The sequence below is a fragment of the Sander lucioperca genome, chromosome 7, assembly GCF_008315115.2.
Source record: "Sander lucioperca isolate FBNREF2018 chromosome 7, SLUC_FBN_1.2, whole genome shotgun sequence".
NCBI lineage: Eukaryota > Metazoa > Chordata > Actinopteri > Perciformes > Percidae > Sander > Sander lucioperca.
This window is the reverse complement of record NC_050179.1, coordinates 16,652,298-16,680,245: the sequence shown is the minus strand read 5'-3', so window position 1 is coordinate 16,680,245 and position 27,948 is coordinate 16,652,298. Positions and strand designations below refer to the sequence as shown.

Below are 27,948 nucleotides of genomic sequence, written 5' to 3'. Positions count from 1 at the left end.
AATTAATCGCCAATTTTTTTATTTTGATTATTTTTGGATAATCAGTTTGAGTAATTTCTAAGCAAAAAAGGAAAATGTCTCTGACTCCAGCTTCTTAAATGTGAATATTTTCTGGTTTCTTTGCTTCTCTATGACAGTAAACTGAATATATTTGAGTTGTGGACAAGACATTTGAGGATTCATCTTGGGCTTTGGAAAACACAGATGTTCTGACATTTTATAGAACAACTAATCGATTAGTTGAGAAAATAATCGACAGATTAAACGACAATGAAAAAAACTGTTGCAGCCCTAGTGTTGAGAGTTAGGATTGAGGGATAGAAAATGGATTGTGTCAAAAAGAGTCCTCACGAGTATAGCAATACGTGTGTGCTGTTGTGCCTGCATGGTAGTAAAAGGTCAGGCAGTTCAAAGCTTTTCCCCCCCCCTGACAAGATGGATGAGCTCTAATGTAAATGCATGCTTGTGGTTTGAGGTGTATTTGCATGCATGTGTGTATGTATACAAATACTTATGCTGGCACACTGAGGGTGTGCAGAGTGGTATTAGCTTTGCCGTAATGACACACAGTGGTGGAATACCACAGCCACCCAGACAAAACTCGCCCAGTGTAGCTGCTCGGGGCACAACACGCTCAGAGATTACACATTAGTGTGAGTGTGGTTGTGGGGTGTGTATGCACTCCCACCTCAGTCTGCAGTAGTCTAGACTCTCTAACAGCCCTGTTGTGGAACGGCTAATCAACACAGCTGATGAAGCGGTGGAAATAAAAGAGAGCAGGGAGTATCAAAGGTCACACAGGATATTTAAGAATGAGAGACAGGAATACACTCCTGAAAGAGAGAGCTGTGGAGAGGCCAGTGAAGCACGCCACGACTGGCTACATTACGTATGCGCTAGAGACGATCTGTCTTGGAATGATTATAGACTTCCCTGTAGATATTCAAATAGGGATTAGTGCAGTTTGGTTGTGATGTGAGTGGTGAAACTGGCGAGACAGCTGTCCAACAGGACGTGACTTTCAAACAACCACAACAAAACGACTAAGGGCTTCGGCCCTCTCAGCAGATAGCATGGTGACTGCCCTACTCCGACTGCCAATCAGTATTGATTCTTGTTCTGAAAAGTCCTTTGTTTTCTGGGAGCTGTCAGACCGACTTCATGCAGGGCTTTCAAACCTAGCACCACATGCCTTACAGACGAGGAAAATTATTTCTCAAAACCACATCTGATAGCTGAATGCACATCTGTTTAATAGCATGAATATTGCATGTGTAATGTGTTTTTGTGTATGAATACTATATGCCTTTTTATGAGGCCTTGTGCAATTATATAAGAGCTATCTTGGGTTTAACCTTTCGCTCGACATGTGTTTCCCTCACTGTAGAGGCTTTACTGCCTGTTGTGACTCAGAGACTTGGAGAGAATGACAGATAAAGTCCTGTGTGTTTAGAAATTACGCAGTCCAGCCAAACTGGTGCTTATTCATAGAAAAGTTACTTTCAGACCCACTTTCTGGTTAGCATGTTTAAACTTCTTGGGCAAATATTTTCTTTGGCACTAGATAACTATAATGTTTTTAGTGTGTATGTGTTTTTTGTTCAGGAAATAACTTTTCATTCTCATGCGCCCTCAGAGATTCATCTGTTTTGCCATTTGTCTGACATAAGATCTCTGCCATGATTCTCTGGCTCATATGGAGAGCTCAGCTGTTCAGGAGCTGTAGTGTAAAGCGGTAAAACACACATTATAAGATGCTAGGTTGTCTACTTATGTCTTGGGGAATTATAACTACAGAGATGGACAATGACATTGAGGGACTAACCGGTGACGAATAGACAACATCAGTATTTTTGTTCTGGTGTGCGCCTGGCTGGAGCAGTACTGCAGTCTGGTTTTTACTCTATGTTTACGATTTTGGCTGTGTGGGTTGTGTGTTTGTGTCTGGACAACAGCAGGTCCCAGAGACTTGAGCGTGATAGAGAGGTTAACCAAAGCATAGCCAGAGGGCTGGAGTCTGGGTTTGTGGACTAGAGTGTTTTGATGGTTTATATTATCTGGACAGAGAGCCAAACAGCTCACAAGATGCAGCTAGGGCCCTTGGGGGGCTGAGGGATGTGTGTGCTGTGAGGTCTGTTTGCTTATGTATATGGCAAGGGGAAGTGTCATGGACACTTAAAAGGTGTTGGGAGCTCTAGAGGAACATAAAAACTCAGAGCACATTAGCGAACGCTGTTCTGGAACTTTTAGACTTCCGTCTGTTTGTGCTCTGCACAATAAGCAGAAACACACGGAAACAGACGTACAGTGGCGTGAATATGTGTAGGAAGGCAAGGGCATCAGACTGTCCGAATTAAAGGTATAATGAGGTGTGTGTGTGTGTGTGTGTGTGTGTGTGTGTGCGTGTGTGTGTGTGTGTGTGTGTGTGTGAAGGTTTCCAGAAAGAATATTGTAACACGTCAAGAAAGGCATCAGTGGTCCATGCCTCTGATTGTATTGGTCCACATGGGGTGCTAATGCAACATAAAGGTCATGGCTAGCCCATGCTGATGAAAAACCTGTAGGCCATTAAAAGCCTGCAATTGTCCAGACAGTGGTGAGTCACTGGTGGTTGATTTGAAGGTTAACAGTAACCATTCCTCATGAGTCAAACAAATCTGGCTTTGCTTGGGTAAGATGTTTGTTAATAATGTGATAGACTTGTTGGGAAAGTCTGTAAAATGTGTGCTAGTGTGTGCCTTTTGATATGTGCCTTCGTATGCATGGTGTTTTGTGTGATTCATCATTGCTTGTGGCGATGACAAGTGGACTTTTGTTTTTGATGGTGTATTTGACTGGGAAAGGCACCAATTATACAGGTTCTGCTTTCTGCTCTGGATGAGAGAACAGAGGGAGGGTGGGACTGAAAAGCTGGCAGGGTGAATGAGAAGTTGGGACATCCGGTGTGGTTGTTTATTTACCCAGTGAGGAAGTGACAAAACCTTCCATCTGTTGGCACTACTGTTTTATTTTCCCAATCAATACTTCAATCCCTTTCCTCTGTCTTTGTACCACTGTTTTCCCTTTCCTTTCTGTAATGACTGTTGGAACCTGATTAAAGATACATAAGGAAAGAGTAGTGCCAGTAAGTCTTTTGGGACAGTGTTAACACAGAACTGATACCTTTTAATGAATCACCTCACATTAGAGATGAGACATGGACCTGAACCATTTTCAAGATTAATTATGTGAAAGAGACATAGCTACTGTATCAGCCGCAGGTTGAAATATTGTGGTACCTGTGTGGCGTTCACACTGGGTGATGGGTGTGCCTTTCTCTTTAATGATCCTGATTCACTAAATACACTTGAAATGATGCCAGCATGGGAGTAAAGGTTTCCCTCATTTTATCATTACCAAATTGAATCATTACCCGAGCCTACACCACATTTTGAGTTGCTTTTTAAAGAATGTCTGTACAGTAAGTATAGACCTAGAGTCGGGAGGTGCTTAGCTTGACAAGCAGGGGGAAACAGCTAGCCAGGCCCTCTGTCCAAAAAAAGTTAAAAAATACACCTAGTAACACCTGAAATTCACTGATTAATATGATGTATCTTATTTGCTTTTACCGTACACAAATAGAAATGTAAAAACAATAATTGGTTGTTTTAGGGGGACTTATGTGCTGTAATTAAAACATCTCAATCTTCTTATCTTACGCACAGAAAAGAAGGTGAATAAAGGTATTTCATAATAGCTTAAACTATGCCTTGAGTTACCCAAACCATGGTTCCAAACCACAAGATAAATCTGAGGGGTCGAAGTGAACATCACTCTTTGGCAAGTAATAGACCAAGTACGCATTGGTTGGCTGTAAGTTATAAATTATAAGTCAGTAAGGTTATAACCACTGACCTAATCCTTAAGGCTCTGATATACTCTAAAATGACATGGATGTGGACAGCAGGGCCGACAGCGGACACATATATGTTTCTGTTAATACAACGTGTGTCTGCGTAGGCAGATGCGTCCACACATGCACAAATGCAGTCATACATTTGGGCAGCCACTGGACATCTGTGCAGACCTGGGCGGACATGAGACAAAATCAAGTATAATTTTAGCTTTACTCTAACCTAAAATGGTTATTTTAGTTGCCTTACCTACTGTAATCTCAGCCTTGTTCCAGACCTCTGAATCATTGTCAACCTCTCGGATTTAGTATATAAAAATAGGTCAGGTAAAGACTTATTTCCCTTCAGATATTTTGGCATGTCATAGATGGAAAAACACAGGTGTCATTGATAACCTTAAAAACAACTGCATTCCATTTAGGTTAGCTATTTCCAGGCCTTGTATTGTGCTAGCTAGCTAACTTAGCATTAGATGAGTCGACTACAAATTCAGCTACTGTAGCTAACATGTGGCAAATTCGATCGCCGGTTAGCCCAGCGTTGTTGTCCGTGGTCAAAACAATCATTCTAAAAATAAATTCATGAGCGTGTTGAAAGTTGCTGTAACGTTATAACGTTACCGTTCGCATTAGCCACCAAGCATTAGCATGAGCCACGTCCTATCATCTGGTGTTTCCCGTGTTTTGCCAGAAGTTAAAGCAACTACAGGGATCAAAGGTTATATGATACGGTCCGTGTCCTTGATAAAAAAATGACAGATTTCTCTGGGTTTGAACATTGTTGGAAATATTTGGGTTAATTTAATTTAATTATTATACAACTCAACAAAATATATACATACATAGGTAGGCCTATAGTTGATTTTAGACATTGTGATGAGGAAATATTACATATTATATCTTTGAATGAACGTTTTATCAATGTGAATCAGCTTCTATAGCAACCACTTCCACAGCCTTATTAGTGTTGGCTGACATTAGCCTCTTTCCGACCAAGTAGTTACAGGAATGTAGTTATAGGAACAGTCCACTTCTAAACAGTTCTACTAACTACTCTCCCCCAAAACCGTTTTGCCATTTGCATTCGCACTGGCCAAGTGGCCATAGGAACTAGTAGGAGGGGTAAAGGAGTGACGCAAGCACGGCAACGGTCTTTACAGCATCGTCACTTGACTTTAGCGCCACATACAACAACAAACCAGGATGGAGGAGGACATCGGAATGTTCATGCCTTACCGGGAACGGAGTTCGAACAGCGGTGTTTAAAGACTAGGCTGGAGTACTTAACAGAGAAACACAGAAGACAAAGGCTCCAGCTTAATATGATCCTAATTAATATGATGGAAGAAGATAGAAGAGCAGAGCGCAACAAGCAAACGAAACGACGGGTAAGTTTAACTAGCATTAACACTTAGCTGGTTGAATGCGTGATGTTTGTCTTATGAGTTAGCATACGTAGGCAAATGCAACAGACAGTGAAGAATATGTACTGTCTGTGTTTCAGATGTTGCTAGGTCACTAAGGGTTCCTATGCGGAAAAGGGAAAAGGAAAAAGACCCTGCCCTGAAGTAGGAGCTGAAAGAGTTACAGGAACTGTGGTCAGAGGAAGTTAATAATCCCCAAATTGGTCCAGTCTGAACACGAGAAAAAAAGGGTTCTAGGAACGTTATGTTCTAGGAACTGCAAAGATCCCTCCGGTCGGAAAGGGACTAAAGACATCAATGGGACTGATATGTAATGGGCTACAGATTTGTCAGGGCAAAACAAAACAAAGTACCCCTCCAACAAGAAACGGCTAACATGAACACATTGTCCAGCTGAACGAAGGAAATGGAAATTCAGTAGACTATGATAGCTACTGTAATCTTTTCATTTACAAAGAGGTGAAAATTGCATGTTCAATTTATGCAATAGGCCTTTTTTGCTGCATACATTTTGAGATGTCATAGACATAGTGCAGGTGGAACTAATAACATTAATGATGTCCGTGTTTCATTGTTGGGACCCAGTTAGCCATGTCAGTGAGCCAGCATGCACAGATCCTAGGCCCTGACACTGACACACCTGAATGGAGTAAAGCCATAATTAATGTTATTTGTTACACCTGGGCTTTTCCTGCTATGGCATGACTGAATGTCTGCTGTGAAAAAGGCATTAAGTCACATAATCCTGTGGTGGGAAAACATGATGTTAGCATAACGTCTCTCCACAACATGAAATATGAGTTTCATAGTTCATGCTCTTTTCATAATGAGAGTGACTGTGTTCCCTTGTAGAATCATAAATCTACAACAAGTGAGACAAAGAAGAGTAATTAGACTTCTGAATAGTGGTTATCCAAATCTTCTTCTCATGATGTCAGCTGAGTGGAAAATGTGTGCAGCTGTTATTAAACAGCCTGTTGATCTATTTTGTTTGTTTTTTTGCCAGGGTTCCACATCTCCGTGCTGAACCGTGAACTCCGAGAGTCCCCCAGCTCTCACGTTGACTGTTTAGATTGAGTATAGCACTATTTGGCCTTCATGATGCAGCCACACTCCAGCAGGGCTTTCCCCTGCCGAATTCATTGAGAAATGTTTACCTTCATGCTCTAACATTGCTGTGGTGGTCCTAGAGCACAAGGTTATTGCGCAAAAGTTGCAAGTGCAAAGTTCTGCTGTGTGTATACTCAGATGCAATCTCAAAAACACAGAAGTGCAAAGTTGTGGTATAAAAATCATACGCCAAACACTACATGTGCAAAAAAAGCTTTAAATTAAAAAAAAAGATTAGTTATTAGTGTAAACTATTTTACCTTCCACTAAGAAGATGGCTATTATTCATATGGAACCTTTGGTATGTGAACAATATGCGGCGCAGATGTTGAAGGTCTCCTGTCGAACATGAACAGAAATATTTCTTATGTCTTTCTGTGTGAGTGTTTAGCTTGTATTTCTGATAATGTATTTAAGTCTACTTTAGAACTCCCTTTTTATGATTTACTCTTTTGAGATTTGCTCTTCATACAGGATAATTATTTTCATACATGATCGGTCTATGTATGATCTCAGCCTGTTAGTATATTCTCTTATCTAGAGAGAAAACAGTATGTATATATCCTGATGGAGGTGCAGGATATTTCCAAAGGACAATTAAATGGGACACAAACCTTGAACCTGGGAGCCTTTGCATATTGTGGTCTCATTTAGCACATGCATCTGCTTTTGAAACATTTGCGATAACAGTTTCTGAATTCTTGCAGTGAGTATGATCATAAAAGGCTTTAGTGGTGCTTTCGTGTCTACTTTGAGCTCACATGGTGCATTTAATGGATGGATAGGGCTGGACTCATGCTTTTGTTTAGGATATAAATACCTTGTGGCTACTTTGTGAGAAGTCCTAGGCCGTGGGTAAAGTGTGTCTGTGTGTATGCACATTTGCAGGTCTGGCTTTGATAGTTTCTAAATCTGTGTGAATGCCTCCTCATTGATGTTTTGGTCTTAGTAAGCGCCCTGCGTTGGTGGATGATCAACTCTTTGGTGAGTCTCATGGGGGGTAGTGTAGCTGTGTGAGTCATGGGAATGAACATGGTGTGATGCCCAATCTTAGTCACCAGTCAATGACAACAGGGGTGTCTGTTTCACTCTGCAGGGTTGCTGAGGTCACCTACACCCTACAAAGAAATATGAAATATATTACCATTGCAAATACACACTTACATACACGCATGGTTGGTAGAAATTCCCAGAGACACAACACACATCAATACATTACTCATAGCACTCTCTCTGCTGACTTCTTTTGTTCTTTGGGTGTTTTTCTTTTATTCTCTGTAACTCTATTCAGGTTGAGGCCACATGTGCATTGGCGGAGCTTTGAACCTGTGTAGGATTAAGCATGTCTGTCTGGCTGGATTCATCTAAAAACAGGGCATGGCACTGCTGGGGCATCTGACTCTTTATGCTTTTTAACCAAAAGCTGCTTTTTCCATCCAAAATGTTTTAAATATGTTGATAACATTTCCACACAATGAAGAATTTAAGCAACTCTTGAGTTCCTCTGGTGAGTGGAAGTGGTATTGGAAGTTGATAATGAATTTTCAATATTTCTCACATCATCCCTGATGTTCCCACCATGCTGTTAAAATGCCAGATGCTAAACAGCACTGCATGCACTGTTTATGAGGCACTGTTGTGCATTCATTTGAACATTACAATATTTTTAAATGTGCTGCTTTGTGATTGTCTTCAGACAGCATGAAATGTGACTAATACCATCTGCCAGCAGAATCCCAATTTGCCCATGACTAATCAATTCAAAGAGCCTTTTCTATTTTAATTATGGGTGTGTGTTATCTAAGGTGTTGCCAGTTTATTCATTTCAACAGATATGATGGTAACAGACCAAATATTTGCATGGATTTGGTTTTACTGTTCAAAGTCTTTGTCTTTTCTGCATACTTCATAGGCTGCAGATGAAAAGGTCACTTTATATAGCAATGTCCCAATCCTTTAACCAAAAGGTGAGGTTTAGGCAAAACTGTGAGAAATAGAGTTCTTCTCTGTATAATTCTTTCCAGGAGGTGAAAGAAGGTTTGTGGTGGTAAACCTCTCATAGTTTTAGAAAGAATAAACAATACATTTTGTGAAGAAATAAATAAAGCTGTAATAAAAACTCTATAGAGGAAGTTTTAATTATGCGCTGGTTGTTATTTTTTATTTCCAATTGAAAGTGGAAAACTGCTCCAATATCAAAGGCAATCACAGAGAAAAACAAAAATATAGAGTTCACAAAATAACCTCAGAAATACCCCGATTTCTTTTCCAAGACCACAGATTGACATTTTATAAACCATTTTTTTACCGTAATCTACTCTCCCTTTTGTTTATAGGTGGCATTTTCTTTCACACAAAGGCTGACTGACAAATGACGCCATTAATGGTAAGAACCACACACACCTGGTCTAATCCTTTTAAGTTTATAACCACTGGTGACTCCCAAAGAAACAGTACACACTGTGTGACAATAGAAGGAATATTGTGACACAGGCCCTCGTATATAATGGCATGGCATATGTTTGTTTTATTTTGCATGTTTTCAAGTTATACGATTCCCCAGTGTTTGATATAAAATGTTCTCCCTTGGGTGAAAAGTTGTCTGCATCTTTTTGTATACACGTTAACGCCCATCCCTGACCACAGCCAATAGGGGATAATGCAAGGTTGACCCTTTGCCCCTCCCTGCGAGATGTAAATCTTGTTTTTCTCAGCTGACCACCACGCTCCCAGGAAAAGACAACAGTCTTCCAAATGACATGGTTGTAGACTTCCGATTACAGCCCTGTCACTTACTCTACCAACGTGTAAACACATGATGGAGAGACAGAGAGAGAGAGAGAGAGAGAGAGAGAGAGAGAGAGAGATGTGCTGGGGTGCATGGGCTGCGTTTTGTTTGCCTCCAGACGTCAGACCTTTGGTTAGAAGGGCTAACATAAAACAGTTAAACCGACATGATGCCCTTAGTTAAGCTGTCTCACTGCACAAGTCCTTTGTCTTTCAAGGGGCTGAGTGAACATAAAACATAACTCATTTAATTATCGAGATGTCATTACATTGTCTCTACATTTCACTTCTGTTTTCTTTTTGTCTTGTTGAATGCATAAGCAGCATCTATAGCTGCACTCTAGAAACATTGTGAACCCTGTGTCATCTAGTCACATTTTATCATACTTTCTTGTGGCTCCTTCAAAAGATGTATTACAAGGAGTTTTAATTTCAATCCAAATTATTATTACAATAGTTTCAGCCATCCACAGCATTGTTGTGATCCTGTGGCCTGTGAGAAGACAGTCCTAGCGCTGGCTTCGCCTTGGCCTCCTGACCAAAAGTGTGATAATTTTAGACTCAAGTCTCTCACATGGTCTGGAGCAAGGACGGCATTTGGAAATAAACTTGGAATTTAGCTTAATTGCAGTTTACAGATTTAGGAGGGGCAGCGTTCTCTTCTTTATTTTCTTGCATAAATAGAGAGTGACTCGAGGCCAAAGACATGAGGTTTCGAAGCCGCAAAAGAGGTTAAAGAACGTCAGAGGCAGTGAGGACACTTTTAAGCCTGGCTCCTTAGCTCTCCCTAAGACTTAGCCATGCTCTGCCCCTAATGCAGGATCCTTCTCCCTACTCACCAAATTCATCAGATTTATTATTCCCCCCAGGCTATTAGGTCTCCGCAGTAAAACTAGACTGTTAGTTTTTAACTGCTTTATGCACAGCCATGTTACAATGTTTGCTTCTTTCATATGCTATATTTTGTTGTAGGAGGTTTGTAGTTTATTTTGAACATGTAAAAAAAATACATGCATATATATAATAAAATTTAAATAACAGATAAATAAGGACATGTACACTACCGGGCAAAAGCTTGGGGTGAAATTTCCATTCCACTCCATTATAGACAGAATACCAGCTGAGATCAATTGCATTGTTTTTTTATCCAGGGCAGCAGTTTTCAGATTACATTATGTGCTTACATAATTGCAAAAGGGTTCTCCAACGTTTTCTCAGTTAGCCTTTTAAAATGATATCAGTTAGTAAACAGAATGTGCCTTTGGAACATTGATGAATGATGATGAATGGTTGCTGATAATGGACAATGTAGGTATTGCATTAAAGATCAGCCACTTCTTTCTACAACAGTTGAGAACCCTTTTGCAATTATGTAAGCACATAATGTAATCTGACCCCAAACTTTTGACCGGTAGTGTACATCTCAGCACAATCTTCCAAAATTGTTGTAAGTGATTCAAATAAGAAAACCCAATGTTCAAAAAGGAGTAGGAAGAAGTTTTCTGGTCCTACCCCCTTTTTTTATTTTTATCCTTTAGTTAAATATAAAACAATTTGCTTCACTTATTTATACGTGTTTACATACGCATACACCGTATATCTCCCTACCTACACTCACATAAACAAATGCATACACAGAGACACAGATGCATACATACATGTATAAACGCACACATTTACACTGTTTTATTTTCTTTCCCATCTGTCTTCTTCATTTCCGTCTATCTATATCAAACCGAATAATAACCCATCCAAACTAGACTTAGTATATAAGCCCAGGAACCATACAGTTAGTATACAATACTAACACCTCGAGTCCTTTTCGTATCCATTCAATATATTCATTTTAAATAGTCTCTTAAAATTGCTCATTGTTGTACATGATTTCATCTCTTCACTGCAGCTGTTCATAAATTAACTCCTTTGGTTGTGATGCAGTGATATTTAGCATTTGTTCTTATAAGTTTCCTTTGAAATACAAAAGTTCCTCTTAAGTGATGTTTGCTCTCTCTCATTTGAAACAACCCTTGGATACTGTTCGATAGCTGTTGATTATTTACTTTGTACATCATTTGTGCAGTTTTAAAGTCAACAATATCTCTGAATTTTAGTGCTTTTAGTTTGATGAAAAGTGGATTAGTTGGTGCTCTGTAAGTGGTTTTATGTACAATTCTTAAGGCTCTCTTTTGAAGGATGAATATATTAAGTTATAGTAGGTTCAGTGTTCGTTTTGTAAGTGTTTTCCCACACTTCCAAACAGTAAGTAATGTATGGAAGTATGAAGGAACAATTTTTTTAATTCATTTTCCACTGTATCCAAGAGTTGTTCCAAATTTTCCCCAGAGGAGGTGCAAGAGGATTCAGCTGGGGATGTTCCCCATTATTGTGCCCCGAGATCTCTTAACAGCAAGTGATTCATCCTCTGAGGTCTTCAAACTTTGACAGCTTCTCTGCACACACTTTTTTGGTCTAGATATTTCCCATTACCTCATTACCATTATGTATAATTGCGAGGTCTGTGAGGTCTTAAAAAATATATTTTTATCTAAACCTTTCCATTTTTACAAAAACTGACTCCCTTCGCTGGTAAAGTTTTTTTTTCTTGTTTATTTGGGTGAAAATGAAAAAGTTGTGATAAACATTTGAAGCTATGTCAAATGGTGTGACAGCGTGGGGTGATTCATAGCTTATGAAAATGATATCATGGAATTTTTGCCGGGATTTAGCAAACAGGGGGGAGATATAATGGATGTGTTTCAGGTGGTGGTCCAGGGGACAGGACATAAACTGTAAACCAGTACAACAGATTCAGAGTCTCCTCACTCTCTCTCTTACTCCACGCTCTTGGGTGTGAATGATTGAGTATCTGGGCCTCCCTCATGGTCAAGGTTTCTAGGATGATGGAGATTAGCTCAAGATAAATCTAACATTAAAACACAAAGTGAAAAAACATCAAACTCTAAAACATGTGTACCTTTTTATTAATGCAAACCTTTGCAGATGAAAACACACACATAAACACTGTGCATATGCACACTCACATGTATGCAAACACACACACAAACACACATCGGAAGGAATGCCTTGTGCAGCTACGATAAAAGCCATATTCTGGAGACAAATCATGAGAAAAATGGTTGTTAATAGCCTGCTCTGCTGGAAAGTATGACATCCGAACTGCAGTATGTCCACATTAGCTAGAGGCCATCACTACCCTAGACCTCATTTCAAAGAGAAGGTAAAAAAAAACAGACCTCAACACGGGGCATACATCACTGGAGAAAAGAGGATGGTAGACAGGTATCTGGGTGATAAAGAGGCTTTCTGGGAAGAGTAAATAAGATACAAGGAATGCGACTTGTATCCCAAAGGATAAGCGTACGACAGAGTGTAATTTGGGACTGAGTAATTGATGGAGGTAATGCTGGGTAACTGGGGCCTATGGAAAAATGTGTTTAGTTTATAAACAGGGGGAAAGGATAGAAAGAATGCAAATTATTCATTTCACTGGTGAAAATTTCCGGTCAGCTGATAAGGTGTGGGTGTAAAGGTTCATGGCTGGATTAGTGGATTTGTTTGATTGATTTTGAGCATAAATCATTCAAATAACTGGTGTGAATAAAGTAATATAAGTACATGTGTGAATGAGTCATTATAGCTGTTTTCTCCAGAATTTAAAGGGAAGCAGGAGAATTATCCTGCTTTGTAAAACACCAATTTCTTGGCAATAATAATTTGATGATTCTCACAAGAGAAAATGAATACATAACCACTCCTTTCTCTGGGAAACAGTGAGAAAACGCAGCCCCTGTATTTTCTTGGAATTACATTCATATTATCAATAGAAATACATGCCAATGGCTGGGGGTGGACCCATTTCAACCTTCCCTGTCTAATGTCTCAAGTCAGTGTTGACCTTTCCAGTATTTAACCAAGACCCTGATCATTCCCTAACTTTAATCAAGTATTCCAAACCTTAACTATATTCCACTTTCCCAACCTTAACCAAGTGCTTTGCGTTGCCTTAACAAGACTAGAGCTGCATCTCATAGCCCTTGAATTGCCTCCTCGAGTCCTCCACTTGCCTCCCTTCCTCACGTCTTAGTCCCTCCCACCGAGGAGGCACGGGAGAGACACGAGGAACGAGCAAATGTGTTTTGTGTGTGTATGTGACGTCCTTTCCTCTGAAGCGTCATATGAATTCGTCAACTGTTTGGGCGGAGTAAGCAACTCCTGCAGCTGCACGGCTTCCGTCAAGGCTGCTCTGGTGTATCCTCGCCTATAGCTCCTCGATGATCCCTCCTCGATGCACGCTCCTCGGGGCAGAAATAAGAGTTTCGAGACGGCCTTCACCTAGGAGGGACAGAACAACTTTTGGTTCAGCCGAGGACCGAGGAGTCGAGGAACTATCAAATGAGGGCCATGAGATGCAGCCCATGAGTCTACACCTACTGTATGCTAGCTGCTAATGTAAGCATGCTAACATGCTCACAATGACAATGCTAGCATGCTGATGTTTTGCAGGTATGTTTACCACGTTCGCCATCTTAGTTTAGCATGTTGCCATGCTAACATTTATAGCACTAAACACAAAGTACAGCTGATGGGAATGCCATTTGATATAAACGTTGTTTGTTTGAGACATGTTTGGATCTTTAAGGTCAGCCATAGTGAGAATGATACTCTATACTTCTATCTACCTAAACCTATCATTATCCATAGTAACACTTTCTACTGGCAGTTTACCTTCTAATCCTTACCTGTCCTGTTTTTGACATCTGTAACTGCGGTCTTAGCGTCTGTCAATCCAACATATGTAGTATTTAATGTTTGCCATCCAGAAGAGGCTCTTTTTAGGGGAGTCTGTTTAACCTGTCGGATGTTTTGATATTGTGTTTGTTCTCCCTGTTCACTAACCCTCCCCTCCTTGAGAGCATGCTGGGTGATTGACAGGCGAGAGTGTTTCTGGGGGTCACAAGGCGTGCAAACCTGAGGGTATAGGACCCAGTTTCATGCCTGGAGGTGCAGGCTGCCACTCCCGTCTAATGCTTGCTAGTGACAGACAAGTGGTTTATTAGTATAAGAGGGGTGTGGATCTCTGACCTACATTACACTGTGGAGCACATAAGAACTTGTGCCTAATTAATCAGTTACACTTTCTCTTTTCTGAACTGTGGCACAGAGATGAATACATCATATGTCATCATGAAACATATCAGGGATATGTCATCATGAAACATATCAGGGATTTTATTTAATACCCCTTATCTTCAAAATATTCAAAGACTAATCTAGTTTTGTGAAAATTCACTGTCAACTGAAACTATATTGACGTTTGCCCTAAGTACTTGCTAAAGGGTCACTTTGTTGTTTAAACTTTTCCATTCCTTTGAAATTCAACACAATATAGGCATTCAAATATTCAATACTATATCACCACCACTCTGCAAACTCTGCGTTTAGTTATTTCACATCTAACAATGGAACTTATTAGATTAAAAAAGTGTGTCTCTTAAAAGCATCTGTTATCTAAATATCCCAAATTTGACATACAAGTTCCTTTCCCTGAAAGTTTCAAGAGAGCAGAGGCATCTTATCCATCCCACCAGGATCTTCCTCAAGCCCCATTCAGACACAAGAGTTGTTTTTTTTTGCTTTTCTGCTTTGTTAAGATCGTGCCTTAAATGAGCAGGGTGTCCAGATGAGTAACTTTTTCCACAAGCTCACTGAATGCATGTATTTAAGTCATTTTAACCAAGCCAGCGGTTTTCTTTACATCCTTGAAATAGAGCTTTATGAGGTTATTTTTGGGCCATGTGTGAACATAAATCCAGCTTGTTGGTTCTGTTTTACGCCTCACAGGCTACGTATCTTTAAAGGAAATTCCAGGCCATCTTTAAACACTGTTGTAGGTTAATTAAGGATTGTGTATCCCAGAGATGACCCCTCCAGGCTCGGTCTTCACCGTCACCCAAACCCCAACAATGTTGAAAATACTTCCACTGCATTACTCAGAGCAGGAAGTTAACTCATGCATAGTTTTATACCAAGGGTTAACCCTTAGCTTTAAACTTAAACAGGTAAATTATATGTCTCCAAAATTACAGACTTTATGCAACTTTGATTTTACGAACTACAAGATGACCACAGTGAGTAATACAGCAATGAGAGCTGCGTTCTAGTGAGCTGAATGTAGCAATGTAGAAGAGGAATATAATGACTGCCTAGACATACATTATTGACTTTGTTCCGTTTTGTTTAGATATTTGAATGAATGACCTGTAGCCTGGGAGTTACTGTAGTGACTCAAAGCCAACGCCCCTGCAAGACAGTACCTTCAAAGCCTACTGCAGCACGTTGACCCCAACCCTTCATTAAAAAATGTTTAACCACTGAAAATGTAACTGTAGCACATATACAATACAAGACCTTCTGGTTGAGTTTGTTTCTGTCTTCAGTAACCAGCAAGTCGTGTAATGGCTCTATATAATGAATATATATTGTGATATGAATGCAAAACACCATAGTGAATTAGATAGAAAACATGTTTGTTGAAGCAGTGATGTTAACATTGATTTGCTGTGTATTTGTTCACATTTTCTTAGCAAGCCATCGTATGAGTGTCAGTTTCATATTCCTGGCCAATAGAGACGTTTCAGGGTTTAATAACTAACTAGAACTGAAGAAGATTATCTTGGTTCTCTAGTTTCCCACTTTACACTTGTTTATAATAAGACAAATATACTACAGGCCTTAGAAATGTCGGTCATATTATTTATCTTTAGTTTTGCGGTAGTTAGAAGAGCAGAACTTTACATCTTTATGCTTCAACTGCAGGTCCGCCGCAACTCTCAGTTCTTTTAAATCAAGGCATTTTTTATACTGCACTGTAACTTTTATTCTCATATTTTATCTGTTTTTATATTTGTAATTGTTACTGAAGTTACATTTTTGAAAATTGGAACTGTATGACAATCTATGTAAGCATATAAAGAGAATTACGAAGTAAGACCACTGGGACCGGCCGTTCTGGGAACGGCAAAGATTGCGGGTGGATTACATGTATAGAGCAACGGCTTATACATTATCCCACACTAGCATCCTAAAATCTCATATTTTTTATTTTTTATTGTTTTCAACTGCTCTTTAATGTTTTATGTAAAGCACTTTGAATTGCCCTGTGCTACACAAATAAAGCTGCCTTGCCTTGCCTTGCCTTCAACTAGTGGCATTTTGCATTTTGTGTCGACAAGATCTTGACATTTTTTTCACCTTAAACAACGTATGTAACATCCTTTTTTGTGATTTATTTTGTTTATTACAGTAGCTGATGAGTTACATTTCTTTAATGAGGAAGCAATATTTTGGCCAAAAGCGAATTTGCTGGTCTATGTACAGCATTTGTTTAAAAACGTTATTAAAAGGTCAAAAGTCTTTGTACCATGCTGAGATTACTGGCTTCAAAAAACATACTTTCAAGCCCATAGCTACTACTTTGCCCTCACACCCTAACCATTACCAACTGCAAGTGTTTCGTTTGTTTCTTTGGTCGCTGATTGGGTATACTTAGTGCACCTCTGAAAGTTAAATTACATTTTAACGTGTGATATTTATTTTTTTATAATATGGTTTCCAATCCCTATCACCACTTAAACTTAAATTGGTTACCATGACCTGTAAACCCTTTTCACAGGCTCCCCTTTCCTTGCTGTCATTCATTTCCTCAGATGACACGATATGAACGATACCATCAACCCCAAGCTAGGGCTTGTTAAGATATTCTTGCTATATTGCTTCCACGGTAAGGTGAGATCATCACTACTTTCTGCACATGTACAGGGACATACATGCTAACAACCACAGTAATTCACTGGCTCTCTTAGTACTGTCCACACTTACACATACTTTATAAATGAAAGAATTATGTGCTACAGCAAAGGTCCATGGTCTGTCAAACAAAGCATTCACATGTCATGTGCCTATCTTACCCTCATCACAATTTCCCCTTAAGTGCTATGATGACAGTACATAAGCTTTGTTTGTTTTGCAAAATGTGATGAAGCTGAACATAAAGATGATGCAATGAATGTTCTGAACAAGATTTACCAAGGATCTGCAGCTTATTTTTAGATATCACTCAGTCAAATTGCATCTGTTCTTACTTGGATTACAAGATTAGATCAATATGTATTTTAAGGCGTTCCTGTTTAGAGTCTCAAAATATAGGAAGTGGGAATGTGAATTTGTAACCATGTTTAATTGGACATACAAGGAGGATTGGAGACGACAGCCAGGTCGAAACACTGAGTGAAAAAGTGAGAAACGCAAATTAAAAAACGCATTAAAAGTTACTTTAACAGATTTGCTAATACACATTAATTTATTCTGATTTGCCATTTTGATGTTGAAATCATTTGCAAGCCGAATATACTACATATGTAGAAAATGTTTTGATAGAAGGATGACTATATTCTTTTGTCAGTATCACGTCAGCAAATTTATGCAAATGATTAATTAGTTTCTTGCTCGTTTACACAAAGAGTTGTCATTATTGACCAGTTTAATGACCATCTACACCCTCACTGCTACTATGAAGTAATTGTTACCAACAATTAAACAACAACTAGTTGTACCATAAAGAATTAGCTGTCCCATAAATGACCAGTTTCACTCATTTCTGTTTTCTCCATTGTGTTATCTATGTCCACAGTATTGTGCCTTGAACTCTGTACCATTATATAACCCCAGATGGTTCTCTGGCGCCTCTGCTCATCTGTAACATGTTCATGAGTCCAGCCGGCATACACAGCAGAGCGTGCCGACGGGCCTTTGATCTCTTTCCCATCCTGGGCCTCCTCAAAAGTTTGAGCCTCCTCAAGCTTGTCCAGCCTAGATGCATCAAGCTGGATCTCCTCCATGTCTGATGTGGAATGGAACGCTACTGATCTGATGCACTGCATCTATGCAAATAATGTGTCACCACAGGGATAAGCTATGGCACTTGTGTGGGCTTCTCAGGTAGAGCTGCAAGCATGAGTACTTGTGCAGTGCAGGTCCGAGTGTTGTCTCCCTCTGTAGGCCCCCAGTCCGAAGGAATGCCAGTAGCTGCCAGCTCCTTTCACAGCCTTTCACATTTTGACTTCCAGTAATTCACTCCAAAGGCAGAGGAGCCCTTATATCTTCTGTGCCATATGCTACACCATTGGTTCCCAAACTGGGGTGCACGAAGTGACGTAGGGGTTACGCGAAAAAAAAACAAATCTTACAAGAATGTGGTAGCTGGAGGTTAAATGTCTGAAAGGGTATGGGTACTGTAAAAAGTTGGGCAAGCACTGTGCTACACTGTGCATGCCCAGATGTTTAAGCAAGGTGTAATTGGAGTTTGGCTATTTGCCTAAGGGCCTTAATGATAAGACATTTGTGAGATGCATTTAGCTGTGTTGATATATGTTTACATAAAATACCTTCCAAGTGGTATAAAGAGAGGTAAACTCAGTGGATTATAATGTGTGTGTATATACAACTGTGTCTGTTTATAGGCATATGTGTGTGTAGTACACACACAAATACAGACATACACATCTGCATATATGCACAGATCTGTTTATGTGATCCAGGGGGTAAAAGACAGTAAAATATTGTGTTGGCTTTACTCTGTTATGCTCTTGTCGTGAGTCTCAGTGAGAGGAGGTTGGCTTGACTCTCTTGTTTTGGATAATTGTACGCTACCGAGGTCTGTGGTCCCCTTCTCTGTCTCCCTGTGGCCTAGGCTGCAAGAGCCATATTTAGGTTGCACGTCCTCATCCTATCCTGTCTCATCCCCATCCTGTGCAACCCACCCCCACAACATAGTAGGGGGCAGATAAAGTGACTGCAAGTGGTCCAAAGGCCAGACTGTAGGTGTCTTAGGAAACTGCTCTAAGTTACTACAAGACTTTTCTTGACATCTCAGTAGTATTCAGGATCTTTGTTTTGGACTTTGTGGACTTAAAGTTGCATGATTTGGTTACATAAATGTTTTTTAGGGAATTTATGGAACCAAAAATATTTTAAACCATGCTGTAGCTGTACTCGTGTTATTTTATTTTTGCAGGTTGTGCTCTACTTTTCTGTGGTATTATAGGTCATTGCAGTGTGTTTATAAAAAGAGAGTAGGTCGTACTTTAGATGGTGTAACTTGAGTGCAACTTATGTTCAGTGCTATGTAGGCCTACTTATTTAGAATTTCCATTTAATGAAAAGCATGAACTGAGATTGTATCATTTGGAATATTTAGGAGATAAGTAGTAACATAGAGTTACCAGGCGTTCAGACCAAAAATAGCGCTGAGGGGAAAAAAACAATGCAAAGGGTTGCATTTGTTGGTGCGTGTTGCTTCAGGTTTCAGTGAGACAATGAATACAATCCAGGAAGGCTGGTTTGAGTTGTAGATCCATATGTTTGAAGAATCATCAAACACTGCATAGTAAACAATAATGCTATGAGGAAGGACATGACAATTCTGGAAAGTTATAGTGGCGATCATTTTATCCCTCATATCAAAAATCGCCAGGTAAACAGATATAAACATAGATCTACAGTATGTTGTTCCACTTTCCAAACTATGTGAACTATGGTCAACTGCTACTACGAAGTAGCTGCTCTGAACGGCTACACTCAAAGGGGAAATATAATTGTGTAGACTGACCACAAAGGCATTCGTTGCATTACAGTCATTTTTTTGTGTAGTGTAATATGTACCTAAGAAAAGAAACATTTTCTTACACACAAAATCTGAATCACCTATTGTGGTACTCTTATTTCTTGTCATGAGCATAAGAATGAGTACAAGTTGCCCTTTCATGTGGTGTTCAAATCTAGGAAGCTCCCTTGCACCCCCACATTTCTCTGCTTCTTTACTCCACCCTTCTACTCCTTGAGTTCACCTTCACTTTCTTTTGCTCACAACTTCTCTGTTTATCTTTTGAAGTTCTCCCAAGCTTTCTGACTGTCTGTGGTTACAGTACATACATTATATGGAGTGATACAGATGTTACAGTATACTGTACCCCACAGAGAAGACAGATCCCCTGTACCAGTGCATATATGCCACTCCATCCTGAGCTGGAAAGATCAGTTGCTGCAGCACTTGTGTGAATCACAACGAAAATGAGAACAATGGTGTCAGATGGCTCTGATTACAATACATGGCTAATATACGTCTCCATAAGTTGTCCTTTTTTAATGACATTTTGTATGTCATTAGTGAGCATATATCATATAGTGAGCATGGGAAAAGAGTCTCTCCATCTCTTTTATAACTTATAAGATATGTATATATATATATATATCTGGAGGCACAAACCTCTAGCTTCAGGGAATGCGACTGTTGAAAAAACAAGACCTGTTCATACTTCATTCCACCACTGTTCTCTTGACACTGCAGTGCTTTTTTTCAGGTCATTCATAAGTCATAAAGATGGATATTGAAGTCACTGTTTATGAACTGTCAGTCATGTGAAGTCATAGCTAAACTACAGCTACTACGCTTAAAATCTAAATATATAAGTGGTCCATACAGTAGATTCTTGCGGGGCTACGATGTGGTGTGTGCTGTAGTGTTATGATGCATGGCTCTCCAGCCACTGCCTGCATCAACTCGTATGCCTGTCTCCTGCGGCAAATGATAGTAGGAGCAGGTGTTACTGCAAGCAAAGGCCAATGGGAGAACTTTTGATTTCTCTGGCTCAATTTCTGTTTTTCTTTCTCTCACTCGCTCTTTCCTTCTCTCTCACACATGCTCTTTCACAGAAAAACTCCTTTGCCTTTTAGTTTAGTCACCCAGCGAAGAATTTATTGCTGTTGGGCTTAGATTCCAGTCATTATCTGCTGAAATCACCCATGTGACGCACATGCATGTTTTATACCTAGAGGGCTATACTCGTATTTTTCTTTATCTATGGTTCATCAGGGTGGACTTTGAGTAATTCATCATTCTGTAACCCATTTTTCCCCCTCTCCTTAAGTGGGCCCTGTTATAAAGAGTTTTTTGAGTATATGCTGATCTGACAGTGTACCTGTATGAAGTGATATGATAAGGTCAAAATCATTATGTCACCTTCAGGCTTTTATCCATAGAAGCACCTTCCTGTGGTAGTGTGATATTTAGACTGTGTAGACTGACTGTAGAGTAGGTGTTGATCAGTATTAAACTGGGATAAATGCTGTCAGACAAGTAGGTGTTCTAGACACCAAAAGACATACAAGATCTGGATATTATGTGGGTTTTTGGGGACTGAGGAGGTGACTTTCAGGAGAAAAGAGACTGGGGTATCAAATGTGACTCAAACTGGGAGGTCAGTCTTTCGGTAAGAAGCCAAACAATGCTTGTTTTATCATTAAGAATGTTAAATTCACTGACATATTTCAAGACAAGCCAGGCTGATTCATTTTCCAGTGATTTCACTTCATCGCTTTTACAGGAATGTATTTCTGCCCTGTGCCATTGTATAGCAAACCTTACTGGTGATGACTAAATGATTTTACTTGTTGTGAATGTTTCCAAACCTCAACTTCATGAAATAACAACCCACCATTTTCCTCTTTTTCCAATCACCACCGTCATCCTTTATTTTCCTTGTCATGCCCCCTGCAGATGCTCATAAGCCCTACTCTTAACTGGAACTGGAATACAGAGTTTCCAATGAGTGTGTATGGACACTATATGTCATGGTACTCATTCCAAAAACATTTCCCCTTACCTGAGGTCCTCTGGGATCATATCCAGCAGAGTAAATAATGATGCGCTTAGAGAACATCCAACCTCCTAGATTAGGGGTCATAAAAAAGCCCCCACTCCTGATTTAAGGAAATGTTGTTTTCTAGTAATCATCAGACTACATCACATGTATATCTGTCCCGATGGTCACTATGCCAGATTTGGTGATCATGGTCTCTCAAATTACAGATGTAACTCGAACAAGAGACCAGTAGGTTCGCTTACAGTCAGTCTACCACTTTAGTCCTGACTGAAATATCTCACAAACTATCAGATGATTGCCCTTACATTTTGGACAGATATGCACAGGCCCCAGAGGATGAAGCCTGATGAATTTAGTGATTCCCTGACCCTTCCTCTAGCAGAACCATGATATGGAGGATATATTTATTCATAATTAAAATTGAAAGTCCAAAGAGAAAACGAAGCAAGATCAAATTAAAAATAGTATTTTTTTACTACGCTACTAGGAAAAATCATGCCATAATTAAATGTGAAATGTAAAAGCTTAAATGGAAATACTTAAATTAAAATCTCAAATAGAAAAAAAGAAATCATTTTATTTTAGCCTTTGCCTTTTATAATTTTTAATTTTCAATTTGACATTTTATCTTTTGAATTTTATGTTTTACATTTGACATTGACATTTTAAGATTCACCTTTTACATTTTGATTTAACATTAAGCTTTTCATTTAGAAGTGACAGGTGTCAATTTAAATGAGGAGGCATGGCCCAACGGCTGGTGGGAGGGTCTAAAACCACTTCCAGCTGACAGGGGGGTCTCTGAGCATTACTGGCCGACCAGTAAGCAAGCGATCCCGGCCACCGCCAGCTGGCTGTCACCTAAGACTGGAGCTTCCAAGTCCGACAACATATCGGAGCAAATGTGCAATTGGCCATCAATTTTTGTAAAACTGCCCATATTCAAACTGTACACAGTTAATTTCTCGCATAAAACAGTCTCAGAAATGAATTTAGTGGTGAAATAGCAGACGAAAAAAGTAGGGCTGGTCTGAATACCATTTTTTGAGTTTCGAAGCTTCGGTAGTAATGAGCATCGAATATTCGAAGCTTTGGAGAGAAGGGGCTTAACATATTATTATCTCTAATAAAGGCAGGAATCTCTATGTGTCTGTCTGTTTGTTTGCATTTTGATTATTTTGAGAACCTTTCATCCAAACAACTTCACAAGGGAGTGCAGGTTGGGCTACAGTAGGCTACGTTTTTACTGTTCGTCATTAACTGCCGTAGCCTATTCGCAAGTCACGTTATTTTCCATGAAAATTAAGTGCACATTTTTATCACATGTAAATGGCGGATAAAAGCAGCTCGTTCTACTTACAGAACTCAGGTGATTTCTCAAGCTTGATGTGCTGTTGTGGTAGGCCAGTTTCAAATTGCATATTTGACACTCTGCCTTTGTCTTGTCCTCACTTAATTTAAAGTTCTCCCACACAGATGAAGTCTTCGGCATTTTTGTCTTCTTTTCGCTGAATCGTGACGGTAACTCATGGGCGTTTTAACTGGGGCATGTGACGTGACGTCCCAGTAAAATCTCAAAGTCTCCTATATTTCGCAGTAGATTAATTTAGATTGATAATAACGGGTAAAAAGGATGATACATTTTGTTTCTATTATTTTATTTTCCAAAATGTCAAAGCAACGCAGCTTAACCCAAAATACAAGCTCAGGCATGCACTTCTGTCCATGCAAACTGCGCTGTTCTGTGCTCTAGCCAGAGAATACTCCCATTAGCAGGAACACTTTAGTAGTCCAAGAAGAAGCAAATATATTTATTAAGTATAACGAGGTTGGGTTGTTCATCCTATTAAAATGGCTAGGCTATATAAGAAAATTGTAAAAGAGAGTATTATATTTCGAACATATTCAAGCGCGAATGAGAACCGTTTGGAGGGGCTTGCCAGGTTGTGCAAAAAAAAAAAAAAAAGAATATTCGAATGTCAAATTTTCAAATCGAATACCAACCCACCGAACAAATATTCGAATATTCGAATATTCGAATATTCGGGTCCAGCCCTAGAAAAAAGCAATCAATTCTAGAATCTAGATCGGGAGTTTACCGTAGTAGCAGCAGGCAACAACAGGTGGGGTGGTGATGGCGCAGTGGATATGACACCTGCCTTTGGTGTGGGAGACCCGGGTTTGATTCCCACTGCGATACATCAACCAATGTGTCCCTGAGCAAGACACTTAGCCCCTGGTTGCTCCAGAGGCGTACCTGGAACCTCTGAAATATATAGCAAAACCTCTGAAATATATAGCAATTGTAAGTCACTTTGGATAAAAGCGTCTGCTAAATGACATGTAATGTAATGAAACCTTTTACAATTTTCGTCTGCTATTTCACCACTCATTTCCCCACAACTTTATCTAACTATAAGCGTGGTTCAATCATGCGAGGCTCAGCTGCGGCTCATCTAAAGATTCGGCATCATCGCTGCTACAGCGCGTAGGTCAAGGGCAAGGTAAGGAGACAGGCGCTGTAGCGGCTTCTCCAGCAGGCTGAACTGGCTTCCTCCCTCCCTTCCTCCCTCCCTTCCTCCCTTCCCTTGCCCAGGGCCGGGGCACATCACTACGCACTGTAGCAGCTTCTCCAGCAGGCTGAACTGGCTTCCTCCCTCCCTTCCCCACCCGGGACAGTCTCAGACTGTTTTATGCGAGAAATTAACTGTGTACAGTTTGAATATGAAAAAAACAATAAATTCTTGAATCTCACGGCTCGGCTGCGGCTCATAGAGATTCGGCGTGTCCCCTTTTTTTCGTCTAGCCATCACACATCCAGGTAGCGATGTGGCCCGGGCGGGGACAAGACCATTTTCACGGTAACGGCGAGCTCCACCAATCAGAGATGTCGCTGTTATGCTTAGGATTGTGGGTAGTGTTGTACTTTACCATGACATTGTGAATAAAACATGTTTTTCTTAAAACAAGGTTGATATCATATAGACTTGTGGCTTCTACAGGGGCATAAATCTCTGTTTCACAATCTCGTAGCTCGTTTTGACATTATGGCTAATAATCCAAATCCTGGATTATTATTATGGAGAAAATGAATGGAATTTTTACTTCCGGAACCACACTATAGAGCTCTATAGAAATTATTATGTATAATGCATTTACATGTGGATATCCTGGCATGCAGGCAAACACAGACAATCACACAAACCATAAAGACTGACAGACACAAACTGTACTGTACATGCAGACATTTGGGATACTGGCCTAAATATGTGAACAGTTGTTAGGTCTTAGCAAATTAGGATCCATGACAGAGCTGAAACCCTCTCGAAATGTTGCTGAATGAGATGAGAGAGAAATAGGAATGTTTTAAACTAGACTAGGAATTGGGAAGACTCTGGGGGAGTGAGGGATGACCATCCATCAGTGAAAGGGAAGCTGTCCAGATTCTCAAAGACTATGACTCATAGGTCAAGGTCCCTGTGCCTGTAAACAGGAATTTTCTCATAATTAAAGCACTGACTCACATACATACACATACACTCTGTGCTTTTCTGTTATAAACCCCGTCACTTATTCAAGTAGTATTAATGTCCCAGGGAGTGCGAGAGACATCAGCAGTGAGTCAGAAATGAAGCAAGGGCTAGCAAAGCAGTCATCAGTGGAGTAGGGAGAAGGGAGTTCGTGTGAGCAAAGTTATGCATGTTGAGGATGCAGCTGATAACCATAGTTAAGATATCCCATGTGTGTTGGGGCCAAACTGACGATTAGGATCATCATGATGGCACTTACTGAAAATGTAATCTGGTCTTCCAGTACAAACTCTCAACAGGACTGGGATGTGTTGTGAAAACTTGTATTTCAGGGTCATGGTTAGGGTGTCAGCACTGCTCTGGTTTTTCTCTTGATCAGGTTAGATGACCAAAGAGCTGGACTGGATATACTCTTCTCCTCTTGACCCTGTAACTTTTTTCTCTAGAAGTGTAAATTAAGAGAACATGCAGTAATAAAGATGATGAGGATATTCTTGTGAATTTAGGACAACCCTTTGCTGGACTTTTGGTAAAGTCTGACAGCTTGCCTCAAAGCCACATTAGTCTTATTTTATTTGCACCCTCTTCCTTTCCTTCATGATCCCTGGGGGGACTCCCAATAGGTTAGTGGACACACCCACCAGCCAATACGCATAGTGCATTCCTCACATTCTGGAAAGACAGTGTCAAGGCTATTAAAGTGAAAGGTGTGTGTGCGTGCATGTGTTGCAGCTGGGAAGGCCATATTACACAATGTCACATGCAGCGGTCAGGCATCCATGAGCTGACCTGTGCATTTCACCAAATCATCTATTAAATACCTTCAGTAGACCATAGATTTATAGTCTCAGTTTAACAGTTCCTGAAACCAGACGACAGTTGAAACAGTATGGACTCCAAAAGGATTCCTTATTTTTCCTTACACAGAGCTCCCTACTACACACACATACACACACACACACACACACACATACTCACACTCTTTAATAATAGCAGGTGTGTCTCCCTCATCATACAGCTGCACAACAGAGCATGAGAGTGAGGTAGCATTATATGGATAGAAATGCTCATACCAGAGAGAGAGAGAGAGAGACCTCTAGATAATCAGACTACAGCAGGGAGAGAGTGAACTAGAGAAATATTTTTGCGAGAGGATGAAGCAGAAAGAGCGAGAGAAAGCAAGAATTTAAAAAGAGAGTGGTTAGTTTTCTGATCTCATGAATCTCATGAAAAGTGGGTTCTAGGAAAACTTTAAAAGCTGCTGGGGAAAAAGGAACGCAAGAGAAAAGAGCCTAGTAAAGAGAAATCAATGGAAACAGCGCAGTGGTGAGAAAGTTAAAATTTTAGTGGAGCAAAGTGTTCTAATCTTTTCTCTCCTGAGGGTGTTTTTGGAAGCTTCTCTCATCAGTCTGAGCAGGACTGAGTTGTCCCTCTATCCCTCCCTCCCTCCCTCCCTCCCTCCGTTTTCCCTCTGCCTTAGCTCACTGCAGTAGAGCTTAACTAGAGCCACGCGATGACTATAGGTTGAGAAGTGAGTGAGAGAAAGGGAGAGAAAGAGATCAAGGAGAGGAAAGACTGATGCACACCTCACACATTGGAGTTTGGAGTCACTTTGCAGCCCACAAAGGTGAGGTGTGACTATCTTACCAGTTTCTGAGCTTTCCCTCTGCATGACTGTGCATTTGTGTGCATGTATATTTGTGTATCTATATGTAAACATGTCTGTAGGTGAGAGAGTACAACCATGATTATGGTTGAATTGAATTAGAGCATTGAGCAAGCGGCTGCATGCAGTGGCTCTGTTTGAGCAGAGAGTTTGTTTTTTTTAATCCACCTCGATGAAGGCTGCTATTCATATTTCGGTGTTTAAACAATCCTCATGTCAGTGATCAGACTTTGAAGCATGTGTGACAGGTTTGCCTTTCCAAGATCACAGTTTGGTGTGTCTATGAATCACCCTGTGAAGCGGAGCAAAAGACACATTGTGTAAGTCACTGCACACTTGTGCACATGTATGTATCTGCACGTGTTTGTTTCTCTATGACTTAGCTTCGATTTCTATTCCTAAGAGATCAGGGAACAACAATGGATTGTTCAGCTGTGTCAGCAGCAGACACCTAGTAAAGGACAGAAAGTCAGGCAGAGAGCCAAAAACTCATCTGGCCACAATATGGGCTGCTGTCACGTTTAAAATTGCTGGATTCCTTTTGTAAAATATTTGTATTTGCAACAGACATCAGATGTTGTCACGGTGATGAGAAGCAGCAAACAGATGTAGTAAATTGATATAGGAAAATCTCTGCAGAATCTGCAAGCATGCATGCATTACTTTCAATTTACTTTTATATGCCAAGAAGTAGCTGCAGGGGCGGTATTGTCCTGCCCATACCTGCATGCTATAATACTGTTTACAGTTTGCTTGTACATGCTGTTACAATACATTCACACATTTTTTCTTCTCTTCT

At 40.1% G+C, this 27,948-nt stretch overlaps 1 protein-coding gene across 1 annotated transcript in view; it reads left to right on the top strand.

Annotated features, from left to right (window-relative positions):
- Positions 1–27,948, top strand: part of LOC116062249 (zinc finger protein 469) — a 211,206-nt gene that overhangs the window by 118,555 nt on the left and 64,703 nt on the right. Inside the window, exon 4 of the mRNA XM_031316917.1 lies at positions 8,763–8,812. The gene's annotated coding sequence lies outside the window, so the exon portion shown is untranslated. The remainder of the gene's footprint in view (positions 1–8,762; positions 8,813–27,948) is intronic.